Source organism: Helianthus annuus, chromosome 12 (genome assembly GCF_002127325.2).
Source record: "Helianthus annuus cultivar XRQ/B chromosome 12, HanXRQr2.0-SUNRISE, whole genome shotgun sequence".
NCBI lineage: Eukaryota > Viridiplantae > Streptophyta > Magnoliopsida > Asterales > Asteraceae > Helianthus > Helianthus annuus.
The window spans coordinates 7,774,049-7,801,723 of record NC_035444.2 but is presented as its reverse complement, the minus strand read 5'-3'; positions in this window follow the sequence as shown (position 1 = coordinate 7,801,723).

Below are 27,675 nucleotides of genomic sequence, written 5' to 3'. Positions count from 1 at the left end.
TGGCGTAGAGTTTCTCACGCTGTAGTAATTCGAGAATGCAACGGAGGTGCTTCTCGTGGTCAGCTTGATTCTTGGAATATATAAGGATATCGTCGATGAAGACTATGACGAATTTGTCCAAGTACGGCTTGCAAACGCGGTTCATGAGATCCATGAACGCAGCCGGTGCATTTGTGAGCCCAAAAGGCATCACTAGGAACTCGTAATGACCATAGCGAGTCCTAAATGCAGTCTTGTGTACATCTTCATCTCTGACCCTTAGTTGATGATAGCCCGACCTTAAGTCAATCTTGGAGAAGTAGCTTGCTCCTTGCAGCTGATCGAATAGATCATCGATCCTTGGTAAAGGATATCTATTCTTTATGGTAACTTTATTCAGTTCTCTATAGTCGATGCACAACCGCATCGATCCGTCCTTCTTCTTTACAAATAGGACAGGAGCTCCCCAGGGAGATGAACTAGGTCTGATAAAACCCTTCGCCAGCAGTTCATCCAACTGGGTTCTCAGTTCTTTCATTTCCGTCGGAGCTAATCTGTAAGGTGCTCTTGCTATCAGAGCCGCTCCAGGAATGATGTCTATTCTGAACTCCACTTGTCTATCTGGTGGCAAACCAGGTAGTTCTTCAGGAAAAACCTCGGGGTATTCAGAAATGACGGGAAGATCCTCGATCTTCGGCTTTGGTTCTTCAATTATCACCTGAGCCATGTAAATTACACAGCCTCTATTCAAACACCTTGAAGCTTTCAGCATAGATACGTCTTCGGGCAACCCGTACTGCGTATCTCCTCGAATGGTAAGAGATTCACCACTCGGAGTCTTTAAAACTATCTGCCTCTTGCCGCAGATGATTTGGGCCTGATTACGGGATAACCAGTCCATGCCTAGCACAATGTCAAAACCCGCCAGTTTGAAAGGAAGTAGAGATAAAGGAAAAGAATGGTTCCTAATGGACATTTCACATCCTTCTAGAACAGTAGAGACGGTTTCTATCGTGCCGTCTGCTAACTCTACTTCGTATTTCACGTCAAGGGTTTTGATTGGCATATTTAGTAGTTGGCAAAATTTCTGGTTTACAAAGGACTTATCAGCGCCAGAATCGAATAGTACTCTTGCAAATATATTGTTTACGAGAAATGTACCTGTAAGCACATTGTCGTCCTTAACCGCTTCCTTTGCATCCAAGCGGAAAACTCTCGCATTCGACTTCTTCGTCTCTTCCGCCTTCTTGGCATACTTCGGGCAATTACTCTTTATATGCCCCTTTTCATTACAATTATAGCAAGTTGCATCCTTTATCTTTTTGCACTCCACGGTCTTGTGATCCTTGGACTTGCATAGCCCACAGGATGGAGTCTTTTGTTGCGACTGTGAACCAGACGCAAACCTACACTTCCCGGAGTGAGGTTTCTTGCAGACCTTGCAGTGAGGTCTTCCATCAGCTTGCCCCTCCTTCCTTGCCTCCGACCCTTTCTTGCCCTCACCGTTTCCACGGTGCCTTTTCCCAGACTTTCGTGAGGTATCATCCTCACGTTTTCGCTTTTCAGCCTCCTTGCTCCTTTGTGCCCTCAGACGGACAGCATCAAGTGTAAGAGACAAGGAGAGGTCAGTAACTGACCTGAAGGTCGTTGGCCTAGAGGCCTTCACACTGGCCTTGATTGCCGGCTCTAAGCCCCCAATGAAACGGGCAATCCTTCTAGGTTCTGGTGTCACAAGATATGGCACCAGACGTGACATAGTGTTAAAACTTGTCAGATATGCTTGACAATCCAGGTTTGTCATCACTAGTGAGACAAAATCTGCCTCAATCTTCTCAACCTCGTGCTGAGGGCAGTAGTTTTCTTTTATGAGGGCAATAAACTCCCCCCATGACATTTTGTATAAGGCAGACTTACCTGAAGCCTGCACCAGAGCTCTCCACCACGCCAGGGCCTCGCCCTTGAATGACTGGGACACAAACTTAACCACGTCCCTCTCAGCGCACCCGCTGATGTCCACTATCGTGTCCATCTCGTCTAGCCAGGTGATACAGTCAACCGCACCCTTCTCCCCTGTAAATTCACGGGGCTTACATGATACAAAGTATTTGTAGGTGCAACCCTTAGCGCTCGACGCATCAGTATATTCTCTATCGCGATGAACGCTGTGCTCAGTAGACGAATGCTTGTCGTCATCTTTCTTGGGTTCAGAGGGTGGTTTGGAGTGTGTCTTTGGTTTAGAGGGTGGTTTTGACACAGTTCTGCCTTGAGACTCAGTATGTTGACGATCAATAGCTGCCTGAACAGCATTGTCAATCAGAGCCTTCAGTTGTGCGCCTGTCAAATGCACTGACGCATTGTCATAGTCATCTTCATTTGTGTGGCTGTTCTCTCCATTGGGATCCGCCATTGTAACTTGATTCTGTTACAGAAGATAACAAAATTTTATTTAGAAGATTATTATATAATTGTCTTTTATGACAATTCGTCAACCATGGTACAGATACCATATTTGGTTAACTTTTTATTTCATTAAATATTAGGATCTGAATATATCCTATTTCAGCTATATAGATAATATTGGCGGCATAAAGCCTAATCATGATGATGTTTTATAATATTAGCCGAGATTTCAGAGAATCCAAGGCATAGAGAATTGAACCGTAGTTCTTTTATCTCTTCTTGACAGGGAGTCATAGACCACCACTGTCTTTTGTCGTTATAAGACAATTATTTCGGCCCATAGGCGCTACACCTCTAATGGATGTTTTAGTATGGTTGGCCCGTAGGCACTACATCTCTAATGGATGTTTTAATAATATTGGCCCGTAGGCACTACATCTCAAATGGATGTGTTTAATAAGGTTGGCCCGTAGGCACTACATCACTAACGGATGTTTTAATAATATTGGCCCGTAGGCACTGCATCACTAATGGATGTCTTTATAATACTGGCCCGTAGGCACTACATCACTAATGGATGTTTTAATAATATTGGCCCGTAGGCACTGCATCACTAATGGATGTCTTTATAATACTGGCCCGTAGGCACTGCATCACTAATGGATGTCTTTATAATACTGGCCCGTAGGCACTGCATCGCTAACGGATGTTTTAATAGTATTGATCACCTTTATTGGTGATTTAACCCACGATTTATAATCATTTAGTGGGGTTTGAAATCCTTAAAGGATTATTGTATAAGAATGACGTGCGTGATTTTAACGAATCACATCTGCCATGAATGTTAACATGCGTACAGAGGTTAACAGGGAATCAGAATCTTTTCAATTAGGTCGTACCATCTTGGCTGGATCTTAACAGACACCAAGCTAGGTTTCACCTTTTAAGATTCTTTATTTAGGCAGATCAATATAAAAGGAATGGTTTTGATTTATTTTTTATATATTAAAACAAAACTCATAACATACATTCCAAAATCTCAAATACAATTACATATTGCCCTAAACGGGTCTTTCAAATAGTACATACCTCCATAGAGGTTTTAAAATAAGTGACAAGTCCACGCAGGGACTAATACAAGGTGGGTGTCCATGCAAGGACTAAAAATAAGTCCACGTAGGGACTGAAATACGATAAGTTGTCCACACAGGGACTTATTTTAAAGTAGATATTACATTCGTACCACTATTAAGGCTAGTGGTCACGTTTCTTCTTTTTGCCCTTTAGTAGATTCGCCAAGCCTTTGAGAAATCCTCGGTGGCTTTTCTTTTCTTCCTCGAACTCTCTCTCCACACGATCCAGTCGATGGAGTATTTCTTCCTGCTCAGGAGGAGAGAAACGTGGTTGTGGCGCTTGATGCGGAACTGGAGGTCTGGGAGGTATTGGATACCCATGAGCTGAGTAGTCCGGTGGTCCCATGTTTCCATGTGCTCCGTCAGGGTAGCGCGCATTATATCTAGCCGACACCACATATGGGTCGCGCTCATAGCCGTAGTTGTATTGTGCTTGTGATGGTTCAAACGGGTTGTAAGCCGTTGGACCTGTGTAAGCTGGTATGGGTTGGTCATACCCAAATGGTGGCGAATTTCGTGCAGTTGGTGCGGAGTTCGCCTCCTGTATAGGACTTGAAGGTCCTTCTTCTTGTAGTGGCGGATAGTGGCTACTACTAGAATGTCGAGGAGTGCTGAAGTGGATACCCCCTCCTCCTCGTGTAGACATACGAGCATTTGTCCTCCTACGCCTCGGCGGATCAGGTATTACTGGTTGTGCCGGTGGCGGAGGTGGTGGCGTAACTGCCTCAAAGCGTGAATCCTCAGAGGGATCCTGTGGATGTCTCGGTTGTTGAGATGTCTGTCGAGATGGCGTGTAGTACCATTCATGTCGGTCAAACATCGCTTGGAAACTGTCAGGTCCTTGATAGGGCGTTCCATGGAAGGATGACCCATCAGAAACTTCTATCGGATGCGTGGGCGTACCACGAGCTGGTTCAGTAGGATCCTCATCTTCCTCCATGGGATCTTCAGAAAAGTGGTCTTGTGGACCTAGTGGAACAAAACCTGAAGGTTCCTGTATGTAGTCAGCCGGATTAAACTGACCTGTGTAGTAGGGAGTAGGGTCGTCGTAATTTCGGTGCGAAACCGCACGTTGTAGAGGTATGAAGGAAGGTTGTGGGTTGTTGGGATCATTTTCTGAATCTGGCCCAAAGGAGTGCCGGTAGGATGGCGTCGAGCTGTGCGAAGTGGAATGCCTCGCGGGTTCGTAAAGATCTCTTCGTCGTTGTGGCTCTTCGCTCCTTGTCATCGAAGGATGTCTTGTACCAGATGGTCCAGCCTCGTTATCGTGATGTGTCACGATTTCTCCTCGGCCTCTTCTTCCCCTTCCTCTTCCTCGGAATATAACAGGTGGCATTTTCCTGCTTAAAACTTATTAAAAATCAAATCGAAAATAAAGACAAAAAGGAGTAATAATCCGAATTTGTCCTAAGTTCTTGTCTAGACTCAAGTACGTGCAATTGTGTCATTGAGATTAAACACATTAGGATAGTGTTTAATTCACTCAATGTTGGCTCTGATACCAACCTGTCACACCCCTGTTTCCACGTGTCTCACCGGTGGGCCCGGTGGGGGATTACCGTGACGATGTTGGCAACAATATAGTCAAACCACACAATTATATAATGCACAGCGGAAGCATAAGATAATTATATAAATTTCAACCTCTGATCATAATATCAAAATGTATTACAGGGGTTGAATATATCCACAGTGGATCGTAAATAAAGATAAAGTATTGTTCCATCAGATACTGCAATCAAGCTTGCGAGACTTATCCCGACGCTAGGGAGCTAATACCAGCCAATTTACGTTTAGGTACCTGCACTTAATCTTTTTGGGGAAAATACGTCAGTTTACACTGTTAAATACATTCAACTGACACATTTGAAAATGTTCATTAAAATTGATTTGAATGCACGAGGCACAAACTCTTTTATAACTTGGGAAAATTCATAATGATCTTGTGAACGTTTTACATGTTCTTTTATGCGTTCAGTAGCCCGGGTCGTGCCGGGTTAAAGATTTATAGACACACCACGTTTGCGTAAAACCGTAGTATAAAAACCAACGGCTACGTCTTTTAATTTTTAATGTCGACACTTTATACCGGGTGTACGCCTACACCGGGATGTCGATGGTCGTGGCCATTTCGTAAAATGATGCCAAGGATATCCAGGACAACGGTCATTAAACCCCCCAAAGGCTTATAAGCAACAAAACTGTTTAAATGAGCCGATCATATTTAATCAATTAACCACCTAAGCGATGGAATTATATAATGCTCAATCAAGCGGTATTAATATACCGTAACCCAAGCCCATATAGGGGAAATAAGTTAAAGTATTTACCTTTGCAAGTATAAAACCTTAATTTAGATCAAGTCACCGATAGCTTTTACTGGGGCTCCTAATCTGGAACGAAGGTTTTAATTAACCTCTTAGAATCCTAACGGGTCGTTATAATGGCCGTAGCCTAGACCGGTTGGTTCTGTTATATATAGATATGGTTTAATCGCGTGAAAGGCGAAAACCGAGAATGGAGTGTGATTCTGACCCAACAAGTTCAGAGACTTGTTTTATATGGGTTAATGGTTCACACTCTGGACTTTGGGGTTCAAATAATATAGTTTGACCCATATCGGCTATTGCACGAAAACTAGTTCCATGAGCCGTACCGTGTGCGCAAATAGGCGAAACGGTTAACCATAAGTGTCCTACGCTTATTTCCTAAGTCAATATGCCGTAAAGGTATTTTGGTATCAGTAGGATACCTTCCGTAATGCCCGTAACGAGTTTAAGTTTATATTATGCCCCGTAGGGGCTTTTCGGTCATTTTAAAGACTTTAAAAGAGCTTTTCGGGTTCTACAGGAAATCTGAGTTTCCTGAACAGTTTATAAAGTTTAAAATACTTTATTTATTATTTAAAATCAGTGGCAACTGGAATCGGGTCAAAAGACCTTGTAGAACTCCCGTTTTGGCCAAAAAGGGCATATTCGGTATGTACCGAACCGTAGCCATAACCGCAGGTTATGAGCAAGGTAAAATTTATTAAAAATCTTTAAAATTCCCAAAATATTATTTTACCACAGTGGGTAAAAGTTTTGGTGACGAAAACTTGGGTTAGATGGGCGTTATGCTAATTGCGCCGTTAATTACATAACTTTCTTAAAAGTGCGCCTTTTAGCATAACTCTCATTCTAGACCTCGGATTGACGTGAAACTTTAAGGACATGCTTATAATTTAGTAAGCAAGGTTTTGGTCCGTTCACGGGTCCGAAATACTCGTTTTAATTTTAAAAGGCCGTTACGGTCAACTTTTAGGCGAGTGACGGAATTGCGCAAAAGACTCGTATAACTCATGAACCGACCACAGAGGTTTATACCAACATGTGACCTGGTCCTAAGAGAGTCCTAAGGTATATTTATACCTCACTAAAACGGGTCAGAACTGAAGTCAAAACAAAAGTCAAACTTTTGCGACTTTCGGCTCCGAACCGGTTCAATATAGCAAATGATCGATTCAAACGAGCGCAAACAGGTTTATATACTTATTATCATGTTTTATGATTGTCAAAACAGGTTCCATAACATATACATTACAGATTATGCATAAATCGCTAAAATGGCTTTCTGTTGACTTTTTAACCGCACGTTTGACTCGACATTTGACATAGTTAGAGTGGTGATCAGGGGGAACCATTTTAGAGGTTTATTACCCACATAAATACCAACTTATAACTACTTTTGATTCGTCATAAGACTGAACCATTACTGATTTATTGTAAAGTCAAACCGTAGTTACGACGGTTTGGTTCTTAGCCATTTACTAAGGAAATGTGGAACCACAAAGGGTTAGATTACTTACAGAGGTTGTGTTCTTGCTTATGGAGCAGAGATGAGGACTTGAGAGAACTTAGAATGATCAAAGATGTGAGTTTGAGTTGTGTGAATTGTTATGAGCTTAAGGCATGCTATTTATAGCCAATGCCAAGCAAACATGATCATTACAACACTTACAATCAGACCAGAGGTGATGGTAGGTGTCCCCTAAGTGTTATGGGTTGAGCATAGGGTGCCCATGCCCCATTTGTTGGTTATTGATCGTTCAAGGCTCCAAAAGTCAAGAAAACATCAACATTCTGCATCTGGGCACTTTACGCGGCCCGCATGGGAGTTCCCATGCACTATAACGCGGGTCGCCTGAGTTTAATAAATCAGATGCGTAATTGAGGTGGCTCGCGGCCCGCCTCAACTTAAGCTTAACCTTCACGCGGGTCGCGAGAGGTTATAATTTCAGAAACTTTAAATCTTTTGTTATGATTACAGAATCTGGCCATTAATAACGAAATCTTTCGTAATGATTTACCTGACCTTTCGGATTTGAAGGGGTAACTTTGCGATTTGGCCCTCGGTTATTTACCGATAGGGGCCTCGTGTTATTCACCCGCGCTATTAAGTCCCCGGTTTATTTATTAATTATATTGGAAAGCCTTAACTTTCACTGTTGACGCTTTTAACCCTTCTTCTACGAATTCGATCGTAACTTTCTCGTTTCATATCGAAACTTCGCGAAATTCATATATATTATTTTAGTGAGTGTATAATACCGTTACAAAGTCTTTGGAACGTTAAAGGGTCACTCAGAGGTATTATTAAACATGTTGACACAGTTAACCCCTGTAGTTTGTAATCTCTCACTTTCTTTCGCGTTTTGTTTTTGTACGATCTATAATTTATTCGTTTGAAGGTTTAAGCATTATTTAGGGATACTATACAGTATATTTACCCTTGTTGACATTTTATAACCCTCGAATTTATATACTTTCAAGGTTTGTCAAAATTAGTCCTTTATTTATTATAGATGCCACGTGTAAACAAATGACACGTGTTAACACATCATTGGACACAAAAATTCGAGGTGCTACAATACCTGAGACAGTGCACATCGATAATAGCATTAGGTACGTCCTTTACCATTTAGCATTGATAGTGACTGCCAGGTATTTTTTTACATTGATGCAAGGGATAATAAAACCTTTAGCAAACCATAAGCTTAGCAAACTCTGGATTACATTCATAAGGACTCCATATATTAGATATGAGGTATAATTTACCAATGGAATCTTTAATGACCTCTCTCCCATCCTCGGAGATAATCCTTTCATAAGAATCTGGAGTACTCTTCCCCAGAAAGAGGACGACAATATATATTATTTATTTTATCTTATTATTTTCTCATTGTTTTCTATCGTCTACGAATGCCAAACTATGTTTGATAAAAGTACCATATGAGGATTTGCGTATCCTAGTGTGTCCCATAGATTGCTTCCATGCCTGATCAGTATGGAGATTTAATGCATGGGATCCCCGAAGATATCCCAATGGTCATATTGTACTAAAGTCGACTAGTAGTATTCAAAGGAGATATCCAATATAAAAATGTCCTTATAAGTATCTCTACTTAGGGCATCTTTGCAATGGTAAAGGGAATGTGTCATTTATCTGACACCGAAAGCGATAGATGAGCCAAAGCCTGAGAATGCGGAAATCTCTGACATCTCTATGTGTCATAACTAGCTTCTTTATAAGAATTACCATGTTTACCTTCTGAGAGGCAAGAGGATGTTAGGACTAACATCCCGCTTAGGGCTGCAGTTATTGTAAGAATCTTATATCTGTTATTACCAACGAAATAGGAAGAACTAAGAGCCAAATAAATAAGTTTTAGATAAGGTTTCGTAAAGCCAAAATTCAAAGTTCTAAGAACTCCGATTTTTAGTAAATAAGAAAGACGGTTCATTTTGCTTATGCATTGATTATCGCAACCCTAATTAGGCAACAAGTAAGAAATTCCATCAGCCGCCCAGGATCGTCGATTTATTCGACTGTCTGAAGGGATTAGCTATCCCTTAAGATTAGTTCTAAGCAGTGATTGGAATAACCATCACGCCTTAAGATAAGCTTTTCGATAATAGTTGTTATATAAGTATCAATGCTGCTCCTTTGGGAGACCTTGTATAGATAAGATGTTAAACATCTATTGCTAGACAGAAAATTGGTAAGTCATCTATAAGTTGCCAGTATTCGGCAGAGAATCAAGGATTCATGGAAATAGCAAACCTCCTAAGTTCTTGTTAAGAAATAAGGTTCAACAAAAGATATCACCCTGGAAAGGTGTGCCAATCTGTTAATTGTCAGGCTAGTAAGCTCTGAATATATGAAATCATTCGAAGTAATCGAATATATCAAGATCAAATAACTTATGAGCTAAAACTTATTTAAGGAGCTTGGTGGAGCTCGCAATGTATTACACCCTAAGGATTAAAGGATACGTTTCGCCAATAAGTCAAGAAGCACTATCACATAACGGTTGGCAGACAGACGGACAGAGTGAGCGTACCATCCAAACATTGGAAGACATGCTTCGAGCATGTGTGATTGATTTAGGTGGCAGTTAGGATAACCACCTACCCTTGATAGAGTTCTCCTATAAAAATAGCTACCATACTAGTTTTAGGGCTGCGCCTTTTGAGGCCTTATACGGTAGGAAGTGTAGATCGCCTATATGTTGGGCAGAAGTTGGAGATGTCCAACTATCAGGACCAGAAATCGTTCTCGAGACGACGGACAAGATCGTTCAGATTCGCGATCATTTGAAAGCTGCCAGGGATAGGCAGAAAAGTTATGCGGATCCAAAGCGCAAAGATTTTCACTTCGATGTAGGTGATAAAGTGTTACTTAAGGTATCGCCCTGGGAGGGGGTGATGCGATTTGGTAAGAAAGGCAAGCTAAGCCCGAGGTACATAGGACCCTTCGAGACTGTTGAGCGTATCGGGTCAGTTGCTTATAAGTTAAACTTGCCTAAAGAACTTAGCGCTATACATAATGTGTTCCGCATCTGTAATCTGAAGAAGTGTTTCGCTGACGAATCACTGGTTATACCGCATACAGATATACACATAGATGAAAGTTTGAAGTCCGTGGAAAAAAAAAACCATTGTCGATTGAGGAGCGACAGGTGAAGAAGCTTCGAAGGAAGCATGTGCCTATAGTTAAGGTCAAATGGGATGCCCGTAGAGGTCCCGAATATACGTGGGAAGTGGAATCCACGATGAAGGAAAAAAAATAAATATCCTCATTTATTTCAGTAAATCTCGAGGTCGAGATTTCTTTTAAGGGGGTGAGGATGTAACACCTTGAAAATTTACGACCATTAATGTAATGACACGTGTCATAGACTTTGCATATGCGAAAACATACTTTAGAGGGACTAAAGTTGACAAACAGTGAAAACTATGGAACGTAAGGGTCCAAAGTGTCAACAATGGATAAATAGACTCTATAATAACCCTACATGGTGTTTATAACCCTAAACGGATAGATCATGGATCATACGAAGCGGAAAATGCACGAAAGTAAGGAATTTCAAACTACAGGGACTAAAAGTGTCAACATGTTGAATTTATACCTCTGAGTAATCTTTTAGCAGCCCTGAAGCTTTTTAATGCTAGAATATACTCACTAGAATATGTGGTAAAAATTTCATGAAGTTTCGTTATCGTATGAGAAAGTTATGGCCAAAACCGTACTTGAGGGGTTAAAAGCGTCAACGTCGAATTTCATGACTTTTCGGGTGAGCGCAAAGTTAACCGAGGACATTACCATGTTGGTAAATGTCCCAAGGTTCTTAAAAATCAGATTTGAAGGTCTAAGGGTCAAAATAAATAGCCAAAACCTCGATTGCGAAGAACAGGGACCAAAACTGCAACATTTGAGCAAAGTTTGGGACTGCAGACCCCAGGCGGCCCGCCTGGGCTGCCTTAAGCGGGCCGCGTGACCCTGCCAGCATCAGAAATTCGCAAATATCAGATTTTGGGTCAGTTTTATGAGTTGATGACAGCTATTTTTACCTCCCAAACCCTCCAATCAACTCTCATGCATGTAAGGACACTTGTGAACATCTCACAACATCAGAAACACCCTTAAATCTGATCAAAATCACCACAATTGAGTTCTTGAGTTAGAAAACAAGAACACTTGAAACTTCAAAAATTTACAAGGCAACTCCTGGAGTTTTCTGGACATAAAGGCACCTTCATAGTGATCCCTAAGCTTCATTAGGACTCTTGTAAGCATTCGTAACCTTCTCTAATTCGTTCTAGCTTTGATCATTAGCCAAAAGTCAATCCGTCATAGTTATAGTTTGACTTTTCGATTAAACGATTATGGCTCAGCCATTTCTCAAATTGAAAGTACCTATAAGTTGGTATTTATGTGGGAAACAAACCCTCAAAAGGGTATTATCTGATTCCCACTCTAAGCATGCTATTTGTCGAGTCAAAGTTGTTCTTAAAAAATCAACAGGAAGTGTTTTTGCAAATTATAGTATAAATGGTAATGTAGATGACATGCAATCAGTTTGATCATCAAAAATAACTTTATAATAAATGTAAGAATATGTTTTATCATGATCAACTCGACAATCTTTAGTATAAACTCGGATCGGAACCGAAAGTCTTATAAAACGACTTTTTCTTTGACTATCGATTCGGATCCGTGCATGCATGTTTGAGATATGCATTAGAGCTTATTTTGAACCATTTATATTTATGTTTAACTCTCTGGAATTTTACATCTTGAGTCTATGCTTAACCGATTCATATGCATGTTTCCGATTTATGCTTAAAGTTGACTATGTTGCCCTTTTTGATATAAAACGTGATTTTTGGAAAAGTGAAAGAGTAGAAATCTTTATTTCTGATTTATGGACTTGCACCGAAAATTTGATATCAGTTGGAGGTCCGGATTTTGAGTTATGGCCGATATCGTAAAACTATAGCTTTATGTTAAATAAACGACGTATTTAGCGTATAACCTATTTAAGGCCACTTTTTGATATAAAACTTTTTACCCACGGATGTTATATAATATTTTGGGATTTTTAAAGATTTTTATTTAATTTTTGGCTGATCGTATCATAGGTCTCTAAGTTTGATTCGGTTAATACCGGTTTCGACCTTTTAAGACATAAAATGAGTTTTATGCATCCTTTTGACCCCAAACCTTTTCCTACTAATTTTATTTGCTAAATAAATTATGTTGAGCATTCTGGAACTATAAAAATCTCAGCTTTCTTTTGAAAACCCGGAAACGGCTCTAAATCGCCTTTCTAAGCGTTTCTAACGCATAGTATGCGTTATACCCATATTAAACATATAAGGATTATAACTACTGATGTATTTAGCATATTTTCATATAATAACAGTAAGTATAAGTTTTTGAACCCAGGTTTCCAGTTTTGACATTTTAGCCCTTGTGAAATTACTAAAATACCCCTACGGTGCATAGTTTGATTTTAAATGATAAGTTCTGTATATGGGTCATACCCTACTGTTATAATATGTCAAATTAAGTATATTTACTGTATAAATCAGACCTGTAACTCAGATTTCCAATTTAACTCTTTTTAATCTTTTAAATGACCAAAATGCCCTTATAAGGCATAAATTGAGTTTAAATTTATTCGGGGCATAATAGAACATAACTTGCTGATATTATAACACATTTAAAGCGTATTATCTCAGGGAACTTGCATATGACTCTTTTGGTTACCCGTAACGCTCTTTTAGCGTTCGGTTCGGTTTATGTAGCTAGTTTGCATAAATTGACCGAAACGGGTCAAACGTTATCATTTTTGTCTCAAAATCCAGAATGTATTTAGTATACCCATATTATACAAGTATTCAAACTTGCCGGGTCTAAATCACGTTATATCCGGTCTTTGCTTAATCGTGCGCTTGAACCGTATATTTCCTTAAAACTAACCGGTCTAAGTTTAGGCTTAATTAAAGACCCGTTAGTATTCTAATTGGTTATTTATACCATCGTTCCAGACTAGAGCATTCCGGTAAATTGTACCTACGCTTACTTAAGTGAATACGGCTGAGTTATTATAATTCTTGCTATTTAAGACAGGAGCTAGCTCAGGTAAATACTCTTAACTTATTTTCCCTATTATGGGCTTGGGATACGGTAATATAAATACCGCATGGTCAGGTATGGGATTCGAAGACCAATGAGTCGGGAAATCTAAAATAACCTGTTTTAATTCGTATTGCTTGACTGAAACATTGGGGGTTAATGCGACCGTGTCCTGGATATCCTTGACTCATTAAATGCAATGGCCACGACCTAAGCACGGGGTGTAGGCATACACCTGACAGATGCTATATGCTTATAAATCGATTATACCCAATAAGGGATTCCCAATAAGGGAATAGTGGTGTGTCGATTAATCTTGAACCGGCATAGAACCGGGCCCCGTATGTAGAGCAAGTTATGTAAAACTGATAACATGAGATATAGTTTGTCCCAAGTATAAAAGATTAATCTTGCCTTGTGCATCTTAATCAAGTGTCAAAATAGTTTTGTGCCTTGTGCGCCTAAACCAATTTTCATAAACTCTTTTCAAATGAGTCAGTTGAGTGTATTTACCAGTGAAAACTGACGTATTTTCCAAAGTCTAAGTGACAGGTACAAGTACGTAATAGGCTGGAAGCTGCTCAGGGCGTTAATAAGGAATCTTGCAAGTTCTAGGCGCCTAAAAGTCTGTTGACCAATATTTAAGTTTTAAGATCCGCCTGTGGATCCTCTACTTTATATCGGTTTGTAATATATTTATCCTTTGCTTCCGCTGTGCATTTAAATATTGTGTTGTTTGACTATGATGATATCAACTACGTCACTATACTCCCCACCGGGCCCACCGGTGACACGTGGAAATTCGGGGTGTGACACAAAGGTGATCAGTCTTTGAGTGGGCAGTGCTTGAGTCTTCAGCAGTACTTAGAAAACAGCAGTAGATAGAGCAACAGTGTTTGTCTTCAGCAATCTTTTAGAGTATCATCAGTGTTTAGTTCATCAGTTGTTGTAGTGAGCAGCACTTAAGATTCATCAGCTGTTAGAATACCACTGTCAAGGGGAAAGCAAAGAGTAAACTGCTGCTTATTGATAGTCCACTGATGTGATCCGGTTTTGGCTTTACATTATCTGTTCCTCTGTTAGGGTTCAATCCCAACAATCTCCCCCTGGAACAGATAATGCCAAAACCCTTCATTATTCAGGACCTTTATTACTCATCAAGAGTGCTGTAGCTTGATTCTTAAATTCAGCTTCAAATTCCTTTGCACTCTGGTCATCCTCATCCCTACACAGTGAAAGTTCAAGGAGATCCTGCAAATCTTCAACACTAAGGCCTAGTGCTTCTTTCCTTGATATGTACTTCACTTCGCCATTGGCTCTGACCAGGGTCAATACGTGGGTCTTTTGAGCAGACATCCACTTTAGTATTTTTAAGCCAAGTGGGTTTCTTGGGAGAGACTTATTTGCTGATGAGTTGAGGGAAGATGGCCTTGAAAACACATGCAGACTTTCAGACATTCTTTTGAAAGCTTCTTCAATGACTTTGTCTGCTGCAGCTATGTCTTCTGCAGTTTCTTGTTCAATAAGTTCTTGTCTTTCAATTTCTGTCTTGTCTTTTGCAGTGTTTGGAGATGCAGGTTTATCCAGTACCTTCATAAAAAGGTTTTGAAGCTTTGATAAGCTGTCTTCTTTCAGACCCATTTTTAAGATGGTGTCCTTGAGATACTCTGCTTCCTTTTCTTTGACCTCTTCTTCAGTCAGCTGTTTACCTTCATCTTGATTTGACCCAAGAGTAGGATTGTCTGCTGATTTTATCATTGTTTTGAGGTTTTCAATTTTCTGTTCAAGCTTCATCATTTGTTCTCTTTTCTTTGAAGCATCTGAAACAATTTTCTTTCTTTTCTTTAGCCTCTCATAGGCTTCATCAGTCTGCTGCCTAGACCATTTTGATATGGCTTCAGCAGTGTCCATCTTAGCATTCACCAGCTCCTTTTTCTTTCCTTTGTATTCAGCAGTGAGGTCAGCAATGAGTTTTTCGTATTTGCTCCAGTTTGGAGCATTCTTCGTTTTTGAAGGATCATTCTTGATTCTTTGAATCCTTTCTGCCTCATGCTTTAAAGCTACTAATGGCCATTCTTTAAACTGTTGTTCTTCAGCAGGATAGAATTTTTCATTCATGATGAAGGCTAGAAGTTGTTTTCTTAACTTCTTCTTTTGATCAGCCTTTTCTTTGTTTAACTCTTGTACAAAATCTTCTATCTGCTTTACTTTTGAAAGATAGAACTCCAGTCTTTTAGCAATGCCTTCTTCGCTTAGACTTTCCTTTTCACTGTCAACCTTAGCTTTTACTTTAGCTTGCCTTGCCTTTATTTTGAGATAATCATCCATATCCTCTGGTGGCATGTAGCCTATGAGTGAGGAGAATCTTCTTTTTGAAGGATCTTCTTCTGTAAAGAATTGCCTCATCTCATTTTTGAGAGCTTCAATTTCCAATGGATATTTTGCAGCATTAGGATCATATGTTCCCTCATTGGCAGGTATTGGCTTTCTTTTTCTACTGAGAAGCTTTGGTTGTGATGTAAGAAAAGTGAGAGCAGTGGTGGATGGCTGACTAACAACAGTTGAAACAACTGGTGTCTCAACTGCTGTTGTCATTACAACTGCTGATGTATCAGTAGATGTCTTCTGCTTTTGAGCAGGGGTTATTGTGGTGGTTGTTTGAGTGGTGATCAGTGGTTGACTAACAGTAGTTGAATCAACTGGTGTTTCAACCATTGTTGCCGTTACAACAGATGTTATAACATCTGTTGTCTTCTGCTTTTTGGCAGGGGGTGATGATGGTTTGGTAGTTTTCGTTTTTGATGGTGGTTTTTGTGCTATGGACACAGAGGGTGGTGGAACAGTGGTTGTGGTGGTGTGTGGTGATGTAGTGTGTGTTGATGAGATGGCAGCTGTTTGGCTACTGACAGCAGTTTTTGTAACTACTGATGTATCAGCTGTTTGATTTGAAGTTTTGGATTTTTCTTCTTCAGGTTCAATATACATCCCATCTTCTATTCCTTTCTTTCTTAACTTGATTTTCTCCCCCTTTTTGGCATTATCTGCCAGGGGTGTATCCATGAAGAAGATGGTAGATGGAACTTTTTCACCATGAGCAGTCTTTTGGATGCTGGCCTTTATAGCCTTGATATCTGCTTGAGTGTCTTTAAACCTTGATTCCACCATGTTGGTCAGCATTTGTACTTGATTAGCATGCTTTTTATCAGCCATTTGTTGCTGTTTTTCAAGCATTGGTTGGAAAATATTCCAAAGCTCATTTGCAGCAAATGCATGTTGTGCAGGTGCTTGAGCAGGAACAGCAGTAGCCTGTGCTTTCTGAGCTTTTAAAATCTCTTGCACCATATCTTTAATCTCAGCAACTGAATCTTCAAGTTTGTCAACTCGTTTCGTCAATTCCTGATATTTTGAATCATCACCTACATTTGTAGGATCATCTGAATCCCCACCAGTGGTGGTTGTACCAATGTGTGACTTAGGAACTGAGTCCCAAAAATCATCCATTGATGCCCCTTGTTCTTGGTACTGGGGACTTCTTTCTTCAGCACTCGATAAACCTTTGATGGTACCAGTGGTTAGAATCAACTCACTGGTGGTTACCGATGTTGCCATGGAAGAAATTGCCTTCAAGGGAGTCTTATTTATGTAACAACTGTCCAACTGAAGATCTGTTGATCCATCAGTTGTAGTTGCTGCTCCACTTGAACTACCACCGAGAGTTACTTGTAACTCAGGGGGTGTAACCTCCTCAGCTGTTGCTAGGATAGCAGAGGTATAAGCATCAGACCCAGTCACTTGTGGAGTTATACTCTCAGTAATGGGTGATAGAAAGGAACTGGTTTGTGTCTGTGCAATATCAACTGCATGCAACAGGGGTATTATTGATTGTGGCATTACGATTGGTGAGGGTATGGGTGTTGAAAGAGACATGTCCTTGGGATCAGGACTGTGGAAGATAGATCCGAGTGGATCCAGAGCTTCATAACTTGGTGTCCCTGTGGTTACAACCTGATCCTTTTGTGAGGATGCAGGAGGAGTTTGAGGCTGGGGTTGAGATCTTTCTTCCAACTGCTGTGAGGAAGTAGCAGCAGTGGTTATTGGTGACTTTTGTGCTGTCACTGGCATTGTCTCTGGGACCTCATCTTCCAGAGATGCCTTTAATTTGGGTTTGGTGGGTTTTCTGGATGTTTTTCTTTTGGTCTTTTTGGTAATGTCAGGTGTGGGTTTCAGAGCAGTGGCTGTGCTGCTCTGATCACCTGGAGCAGTGGGCTCAGCAGAAGTTGCCTGAGGATCAGTGTCAGTTTCTAAGGTCTGCTCAGGCACTTTTGCTTTTAGTTTTATTGGTGCCATCATTCTTGAAAATGTTTCAATTGTTAAACAGTTTATTTTAAAAGAGACACCTTGTTTGGGCAAATCTGCATCTTTCTCTACAAATTTTTGTTCAAAATAGTAGCTTAGAAATCTTGGAAAGAGCAGAAATGCCTTATTATCAACGTTCTTTACCAAATCATCAAAAATTTCCTGGGAGTAATTAAAGTTTTCATTGTTCAAAATTGCATATCCCAGGCATTGAATTTTAGTTGGTATTTCATTAAAAGACGTTGTTTTATTAGAAACACACATTAGTAGTGTGTGAAATAAAAGTCTGGGTGCAGAAGGGAAATAACCCTTTTGTAGGGTATCCCTATTCGGTTGTTCTGCATAGCCCCTGTTCATGAAATCCTTTTTCAACTCGTCTTTAGTAAATGAGGTTTTTCCTTTCAAATCATCGAGTTTAAAGATTTCAGAGATGGATTTTGGAAAGATTTGTACCTTCTTACCCTGTATCGAGGAGTTGATGGCTGTGATGATGTCTCCTTGTTTTTCAAGGGTGGCATTTTTCCAGAACTCTCTCTGGGTATCAAGGTAAATGGGAGCGTCTGCTGTTATCAAAGTTTTGTAATTTGACGCAGATAAGATGTCGATGATGGAGTCAAAAGTGTGGTTATCGGTAGGTTTTGTGAGTATACCCACATAGTTGTGTGGAGCTTTGTAGCGAATCTCCGTGGTTTCAGCGGCCATTTGAGTGGCATCTGCTGTTGTGGAGGAAGAAGATGGTTTTGATTTTGATTTTGATTTTGATTTAGGTTTCGTCATTTTTTATGATGAAGATCGAAGAAGGTTTTTGGAGTTATGAGAGGGAAACTGCTATGAGAAGAGAACTTTGGAATTCAATTTGACAGTAAAACCCTGTTTTGGTGTTAGGGCAGGGTTTTATTTAGGAAAAAGGTGAATGCTGATGTGGGAGCGGTTATACTGATCTGACGACTAAAAACTTGACCACGTGCCAACCCCTGATGAAATGGTAAATAATGGAGGACAGTTGTTTTGACAACCACTGATGGAACAATCATCAGTAGTTACAACGGTGATGAAATGAAGCAGTGGGTGATTTTTACCATCAGTAGATGCTTTTACTACATCAGTGGATGGCATATCAGTGGATAAAACAATGATTTTAAACATCAGTGTTTTTGGAAAGCAGAGGTTGACTATCAGCAGTGGACAGACTCTAGAGAGCAGATGTTGAGACACAACAGCATTTTAGGTACAACAGTGGTAGAAAATAGAATGCAATCAACTGATAGTGCAACAATGTTTTAACCTTTGACAAAATAATGTTAGCATCTGCTTGTTTAGATGTAGATTGTGACTTTGTCTTATCTAACATCTGTTGAGCACCAGAGATGCTATTCTTAACAAAATACATTTTAGATGTACATTATCAAGATTAAATTGCCAGCAGTAATCTACAGAAATTTTGTTCAAGGTTTTGCCAAATGTCCATTATTCCAGACAGTGGTTTAGCATCCCAGATGATGAAGACATTTCTACCAGAGCTACTCATTTTGTGTCTAATTACTTGAACTAGAACAAGAGTATCTCAGTAGTTCAAAATCAATTTGCAATCAATTTATGATCTGTGATAACCAAACTTGAGCTTAACATGACCCTGATCTGTGTGCCATTTCCTTTTGATCAGATTTAGGATAGTAAATTCACACAAAAATAAGGAAATTACATCCTGACCAGAGATGAACTTTTACTATAAAAAATTAGTAAAAGTACACCATAAATTTTTAAAAAATAATATATATCTGGTTTTATTAAGAAAAAAAATAAAGGAAGTTTCGAAAATCAACAAAAGGATCTGACAGCTTTTTCAAATATGTTCATGATCATATCACTCTCAAGTTATTTTGACCATTGTTTGGGGTCAATTTCTTGACAATTGATTGTAAATTCTTCTTTTAAAGGACAATCACTGGAGATGTCATAGATACCTGAACAATTCCTGGATTGATGAAAGCACTCAGTTGCATGATGACCACTGTTTACCCAATTTTGTCCTCAGAAGTGTTTTGTGCTTATACTCTTTTCCTTTTGGATTCAAAAGTTTTTGAGATAATCACACTCTGAGATTTGTTCATTTTCTTTTTCCCTTTTTACCCTTTTTATTTACATGTTCAGAAATACTCACTGGGAGATTTTATTTTGAACACGCTTAATCCATAATTACTTTGAAGTAATGTTTTGAGAGATCTAGCCACATTTGTACATGCTTTATTACCAGATCTCACATTACATATAATTAGGACTGTTTTGACACCTTATTTTCTTTGTGTGTTTTGACAAAGTTGTTTTGGTCCTTTTGAGGATTCTCAACCTGCCTTTGAGCACATAAGAATTTTGACTAAAGTTTTAATTCCCTCTTTCTTTGTTAGCAGAACACTAGTGTTTAGATGAACATAGGTTTAGCTGAACTGAGGTGCATACTTTAGTGTAAAATGTAAAAACATCACAAATTTCGTAACAACAGTTGAAATCAATTTTGAAAATATCAAACGATCCCATAATTTAACAGATATTTTTCAGACCTAAAAACTATGATCGATTTGTGCATGATATCACTTGTTGCGTGAAGTTTGTGTGTCATATGACATCTTGGTTGTTTTATAGAGTTTCTGAATAATCATTTTGATCATGATTCACTTGTTACTCTGTTTTTCAACTGAATACAACCAACCTCAGTATCAATGAATTGTGAGCTGAACTGTTATGTCAAATTGATTGTTAGATCGAATTTGACTGTCCAAGCTCTGATACCAATTGTTAGGATCTGAGGCTCTCATGATTGTGTTTGTTTGTATGAACTTGACAGATCAATGAATATGTAACAATGTAAAGTGCAGCGGAAATGGATACAAACTGTATAAACACAATCAAGGAAGAAAATAGTTTGGTAAACAAGTGCTTTTCATTGAGTCGAATGATTGAAAATACAAAGCAAATGATTACAACATGTTTACAGAAACTAAGCTCCCCCTCAGCCAGATACCCCAAGGTTGGTTGCACAAGATGAAAGGATTGGACTGGAGAAGAAGAATCTACTCAGTCAATCAAATGTAACAGTACAGGGTACTGTTACATTTATAGGCAGTCCAAACCACTGAAGCATCTTGGCTGACATCACCATGATAGTGACATCTAACGACCTAACAACCAATAAACACTGTTCTATACAAACTACTGATATGCAACATCTGATAATCAATATAATACAAACTTGAGATAACTACTGCTTCACGTTCCACTGTTGTAGCCTGAGCACTGATGTTGAACTTCAGTGCTTTCTTCAAAGGTGATCAGTCTTTGAGTGGGCAGTGCTTGAGTCTTCAGTAGTACTTAGAAAACAGCAGTAGATAGAGAAACAGTGTTTGTCTTTAGCAGTCTTTTAGAGTATCATCAGTGTTTAGTTCATCAGTTGTTGTAGTGAGCAGCACTTAAGATTCATCAGCTGTTAGAATACCACTGTCAAGGGGAAAGCAAAGAGTAAACTGCTTCTTATTGATAGTCCACTGATGTGATCCAGTTTTGGCTTTACATTATCTGTTCCTCTGTTAGGGTTCAATCCCAACAAACTCTTAACAACCAAATATACGTATCAGCAGTTTCCGACGCCAACAATGTTGCACCAAATGTAACATTGCAGTGATGATTGTCTATACCACTGAACGGTACAAACACCATAGAGTATCTGCATATGAAAACGCCATGATAAATGAAACAATAATAAAACGCCATTGAATGTAAACTAGTAAAACGCCATTGCATGTAAGCTAAAAAACGCCATTGCATGTAAAATAAAAATAACGCCATGAATGTAAAATTAATAAAATGCCAAAAAACAAAGAAGTTGAATTATAAAAAATTACTTGTTGGAATGATACGTGGCGTCAAACGAAATCACATCATCAAACACGTGGTAATTACGTTTGGCTTGATCATCACACCAAAAAAGACCCTTCAAACGATTGTCTTCGTCTGTGATGTAATCATACGAGAAATTAGGCTGGGAATGTTTTTTTTTTCATTTAAATGTTTCACAACCATATCAGCGTCATATTCCCCTATGAACAAGTTTATTTGCCTCTTATAGTTCTTAAATTCAACTTTGCTTGCGCCCACATCTTCAAAACCACCAAAACAAGTCTTCATAACATTAAACGCCTTGACAGGACCCAAATTCAGCTTAGACATGCTGTGTATAACATGCTTCTGGAGCTGAGTGAGATGTCGTTCAGTTGGAAGAAAATGCTTATCAGGACGTTCAACAAGTTCATGATTGTGCTCCTCGACAAACTTATACACCTTCCAAAATCCATTCTCATATTCTACACATAACAGTGCACCACAATCAGTCCTCTTGGAAAAGTTAGATCGCACTACTCGCTCTTTTTGATTGGGGTCCAACGTATCAATCTTCTTGTCCTTATATACCCCAGCTCTCGTACACAAAAAATACTTAATATGTAACACACCTTTAGAGTTTGTCTTTGTAGTCCCTTTCCTGACTGAAAACCCACACTCCTTAGCATACTTAACATACATTGAATAACAATCATCAAGGCTTGAGAATAGCATGTCCTTTCTGGGCTTTAGTGCTTCACTAACGTCAGGAATGATAAATGGTAATCCAGTTTTGGGGCAATGCATTTGACTCGAGGAAGAGACTTCGTCTGAGAAAACACAGGGAGGAATAGAAAAATCAGAAAAAACAGAGTGATGTCACGTAATAACATTATTCATTAAAACGCCATTAATTGAAAAATAAACAAGACATAATAAACACATAATGAAAATGCCAAAATTAACAAAACTAATGTTTCCACAAATTAAAAAATAGTAATAACTAATATTCACAAATACTACTAAATAAAATTCAAAACTAATCAAATAGACGAAAAACGCCAATGATCGTAAAAACATAACAAATACACAAAAACGTAAGCGACAATTAAAATTAATGTCGAAAAATCCAATTGCAGTGATGAATAATAGATTAAATATCAATTAAAACGAGATTAAACTGCATAATTGAATAACGCTATGGAAAATCATACAACACATTATAAATTAAATAGTACAAAAAAACGCCATAGAACCATGATAAAAGAACAAAACGCCATATCTATTGCATGATTTGCTGAAACAAAAATAGAAACGCAATAGAATATTACTTTGTCAAACAGAATCCACGTTAAAGCCATAGATAAGAGAAAGCTTGCAAAGCAGGTAACAGCTAACAATAAATATTTGGAGTTTTAATTTGAACGAGATTTATAACGCGAATAAGGAGGGAACGTATAAAAGGACAATCGTACTCCCGCATAACAATTAGGGCCCCCTGCCACGTGTTGGGCCAGGATCCGTTCTCACACTTTTCATCGTTCTCTCCTGAACCCGTTTATATATATATATATATATATATATATATATATATATATATATATATATATATATATATATATATATATATATATATATATATATATATATATATATATATATATATATATATATATATATATATATATATATATATATATATATATATATATATATATATATATATATATATGTCACACCCCAATTTTCCACGTGTCACCGGTGGGCCCGGTGGGGAGCATAGTGACGTAGTTGGCGTCATCATAGACAAACAACACAATATATAAATGCACAGCGGAAGCAAAAGATAAATATATTACATTCCGAATATAAGTAATGTCAAAGTATTACAACGGAAGGTAAAGGATCCACAGGCGGATCAATAAAAGATAACTGTTCAATAGACTTTAGGCATCTAGGACTTGCAAGATTCCCTAGTGACGCCCCGAGCTCCCAGCCAATTACGCATAGTACCTGTCACTTAACCTTTTGGAAAAATACGTCAGTTTACACTGGTAAATACAATTAACTGACTCATTTTGGAAAAAGAGTTTGAAAAGTAATTTGAGTGCAAACGGCACAAAATATCTTGACACATTGATTAAAATGCACAGAGGCAAAATTAATCTTTATACTTGGGACAATTTTGTTAATAAAAATCTTGTATCCGATTTACATGGTTGTCCAACATTTAGGGCCGGTGATTATACAATACAAGCCGGACAAGATTAATCGACACACCACAAATATAATCTCACAAGAAGATAATCTCACGAGTGAGTATACGTTATACATATGCAACAGGAGGTGTTCTGCCTACACCTTGTGCTTACGTCGTGGCCATTCACTTTTTAAAATGAGCCAAGGATATCCAGGACACGGTCATTAACCCCCAATGTTATTTGTTATCAATCAACACAGATTAAAACGGGATTATGCAATTTAATCATCTCCGATTAAACAGTTTCTACACCCGACCAAGCGGTATTTTTATAATACCGTATCCCAAGCCCGCATAAGGGAAAATAAGTTAAAAGTATTTACCTGAGCTAGCTCCTGTCTTAAATAGCAAGAATAATAACTCAGCCGTATTCCTAAGTAAGCGTAGGTACAATTTTACCGGAAAGCTCTAGTCTGGAACGATGGTATAAATAACCAATTAGAATACTAACGGGTCTTTAATTAAGCCTAAGCTTAGACCGGTTAGTTTTAAGGAAATATACGGTTCAAGCGCACGATTAAGCGAAGACCGGATAGAACGTGATTTAGACCCGACAAGTTTGAATACTTGTATAATATGGGTATACTAAATACATTCTGGATTTTGAGACAAAAATGATAACGTTTGGCACGATTCGGTCAATTTATGCAAACTAGTTACATAAACCGAACCGAGCGCTAAAAGAGCGTTACGGGTAGGCAAAAAGAGTCATATGCAAGTTCCCTGAGATAATACGCTTTAAATATGACATAATATCAGTAAGTTGTGTTCTATTATGCCCCGAATAAATTTAAACCCAATTTATGCCTTAGAAGGGCATTTTGGTCATTTAAAAGTTTATAAAAGAGTCAAATTAGAAATCTGAGTTTCGGGTCTGGTTTATACAGAAAATATACTTAATTTAACATGTTATAACAGTAGGGTATGACCCATATACCAAACTTAACATTTAAAATCAAACTATGCACCGTAGGAGTATTTTAGTAATTTCACAAGGGCTAAAAATGCCAAAACTGGAAATCTGAGTTCATATACTTATACTTACTGTTATTATATGAAAATATACTAATTACATCAGTAGGTATAAGTCTTATATGTTTAAAACGAGTATAACGCTTACTATGCGCTTAAAACGCTAAAAATGCGATTTAAGGGCGTTTTCGGGTTTTCAAAGAAAAGCTGAGATTTTTATATTTCCAGAATACTTAAAATACTTTATTCAACAAATAAAAACAGTAGGAAAAGGTTTCGGGTCAAAAGAAGGTATAAAACTCATTTTATGGCTTTAACGGTCAAAACCGACATAAATCGAATCGACTAAGCGATCTAAGATACGTTCAGCCAAAAATTAATTAAAAATCATCAAAAATCCCAAAATATTATAATACATCAGTGGGTAAAAAGTTTTATATCAAAACGTGGCCAGAAGTGGGTTATACGCGAAAAGGGCCGTTTATGTAACTTTAAGATATAGTTTTACGCTAATGGCCATAACTCAAAATCTGGACCACCAACTGATCCGAAATTTTTGGTGCAAGTTTATATATTAGAAATAAAGATTTCTACTCTTTTACTTTTCCAAAAATCACGTTTTATCTCAAAAAGGGCAAAATAGTCAACTTTATGTATAAATCGGAAACATGCATTTGAATCGGCTAAGTATAGACTCAATCAACAAAATTCCAGAAAGTTTTACCAAAATAAAAATGGTTCAAAAACTTTCCAATACAGATCTCGAACATGCATGTACGAATCTGAATCGATAGTCTACGAAATAATCGTTTTACAAGACTTTCGGTTCCGATTCGTGTCTATACTATAAATTGTCGAGTTGATGATGATAAAACACATTCTTATATGTATTACAAGTTATTTATGATGATCAATCAGATTGCATGTCTAATATATTAATATTCAAGCTTATTTTTGCAAAAATCACTTCTGTTGACTTTTTAGAAACATGTTTGACTCGACAATTAACATGCATTTAGTGGGAATCAGATAACACCCTTTTGAGGGTTTGTTCCCCACATAATTACCAACATATATCAGGTTTCAATTCGAGAAATGACTGAAAGAAATCCGTTTAATCAGAAAGTCAAAGCTTATGAACAAACAGTTTGACTTTTAGCAATAATCAAAGCAAGAACGGATTTGAGAACGAATTGGAAGCTTACAAAGGTCCTATAGGTGCTTAGATAACACTAGGATGTTGCCTTGATGATCAGAAATGCTCCAGAAATGCTTGAGAGAGTTTTGCAAGTTGAGAGTGTTCTTGATCACAAAAGGAAATGCCAAGAAATGGGGTTTTGATCTGATTTAAAGATGAAATCAGAGGTTGAGGATAGGTTACTATTGCACTAGGCATGCATGGGGTTTTATTGGAGCTTGTGGAGGTGGAATGAGCTGTTATGCACATCAAATTCGGGCCAAAAATGCAATTTTCGCGAAATTCTGATGCTGGGGGGTTCACGCGGCCCGCCTAAGGATTCCCAGGCGGGTCGCCTGGGGTCTGCAGGCCCAAAAAATGTTTCAAACTTGGCAGCTTTGGTCCCTGAACTTGCATGCGATGTTTCGGCTGCTTATTTTGACTCGTAAACCCCCAAACTTGGTTTTTAAGAACCTTAGGACATTTACCAACATGGTAATGTCCTCGGATAACTTTGCGCTCAACCGAAAAGCCATGAAATTCGACGTTGACGCTTTTAGTCCCTTAAGTACGGTTTTGGCCATAACTTTCTCATACGTTAACGAAACTTCATGAAATTTTTACCACATATTCTAGTGAGTATATTTTAGCTTTACAAAGCTTCGGGTCTGCCAAAAGTTCACTCAGAGGTATAAATTGAACATGTTGACACTTTTGGCCCCTATAGTTTACAATACTTCACTTTTGTGCAATTTCCGCGTCGTATGACCCATGAACCATCCGTTTAAGGTTATAAACATTACGTTGGGTTATCTTAGAGTCTATTTATCCATTATTGACACTTTGGACCCTTACGTTCCATAGTTTTCACTGTTTGTCACATTTAGTCCCTATAAAGTATGTTTTCACATACCGGAACCTTATGACACGTGTCAAGACATTATTGGACGAAATTTTTCGAGGTGTTACATCCTCACCCCCTTAAAAGAAATCTCGACCTCGAGATTTACTGAAACAAATGAGGATATTTTTCCTTCATCGTGGATTCCACTTCCCACGTATATTCAGGACCTCTACGGGCATCCCATTTGACCTTAACAATAGGCATATGCTTCCTTCGAAGCTTCTTCACCTGTCGATCCTCAATCGACAAAGGTTTCTACACAAACTTCAGACTCTCACCTATGTGTATATCTGTATGTGGTATCACCAGTGATTCGTCAGCGAAACACTTCTTCAAGTTTCAGATGTGGAACACATTACAAATAGCGCTAAGTTCTTCAGGCAAGTTTAACTTGTAAGCAACTGCCCCGACACGTTCGATTATCTCGAAAGGCCTATGTACCTCGGGCTTAGCTTGCCTTTCTTTTCAAATCGCATCACACCTTTCCAAGGTGATACCTTAAGTAACACTTTTTCACTTACTTTGACGTGAAAATCTTTGCGCCTCAAATCCGCATTCGATACGGGTTTATCATTATATCACAAGTCTTCCAACCGCTATGTGATAGTGCTTCTTGACTTATTGGCGAAACATATCCCTTAATCCTAGGGTGTAATACATT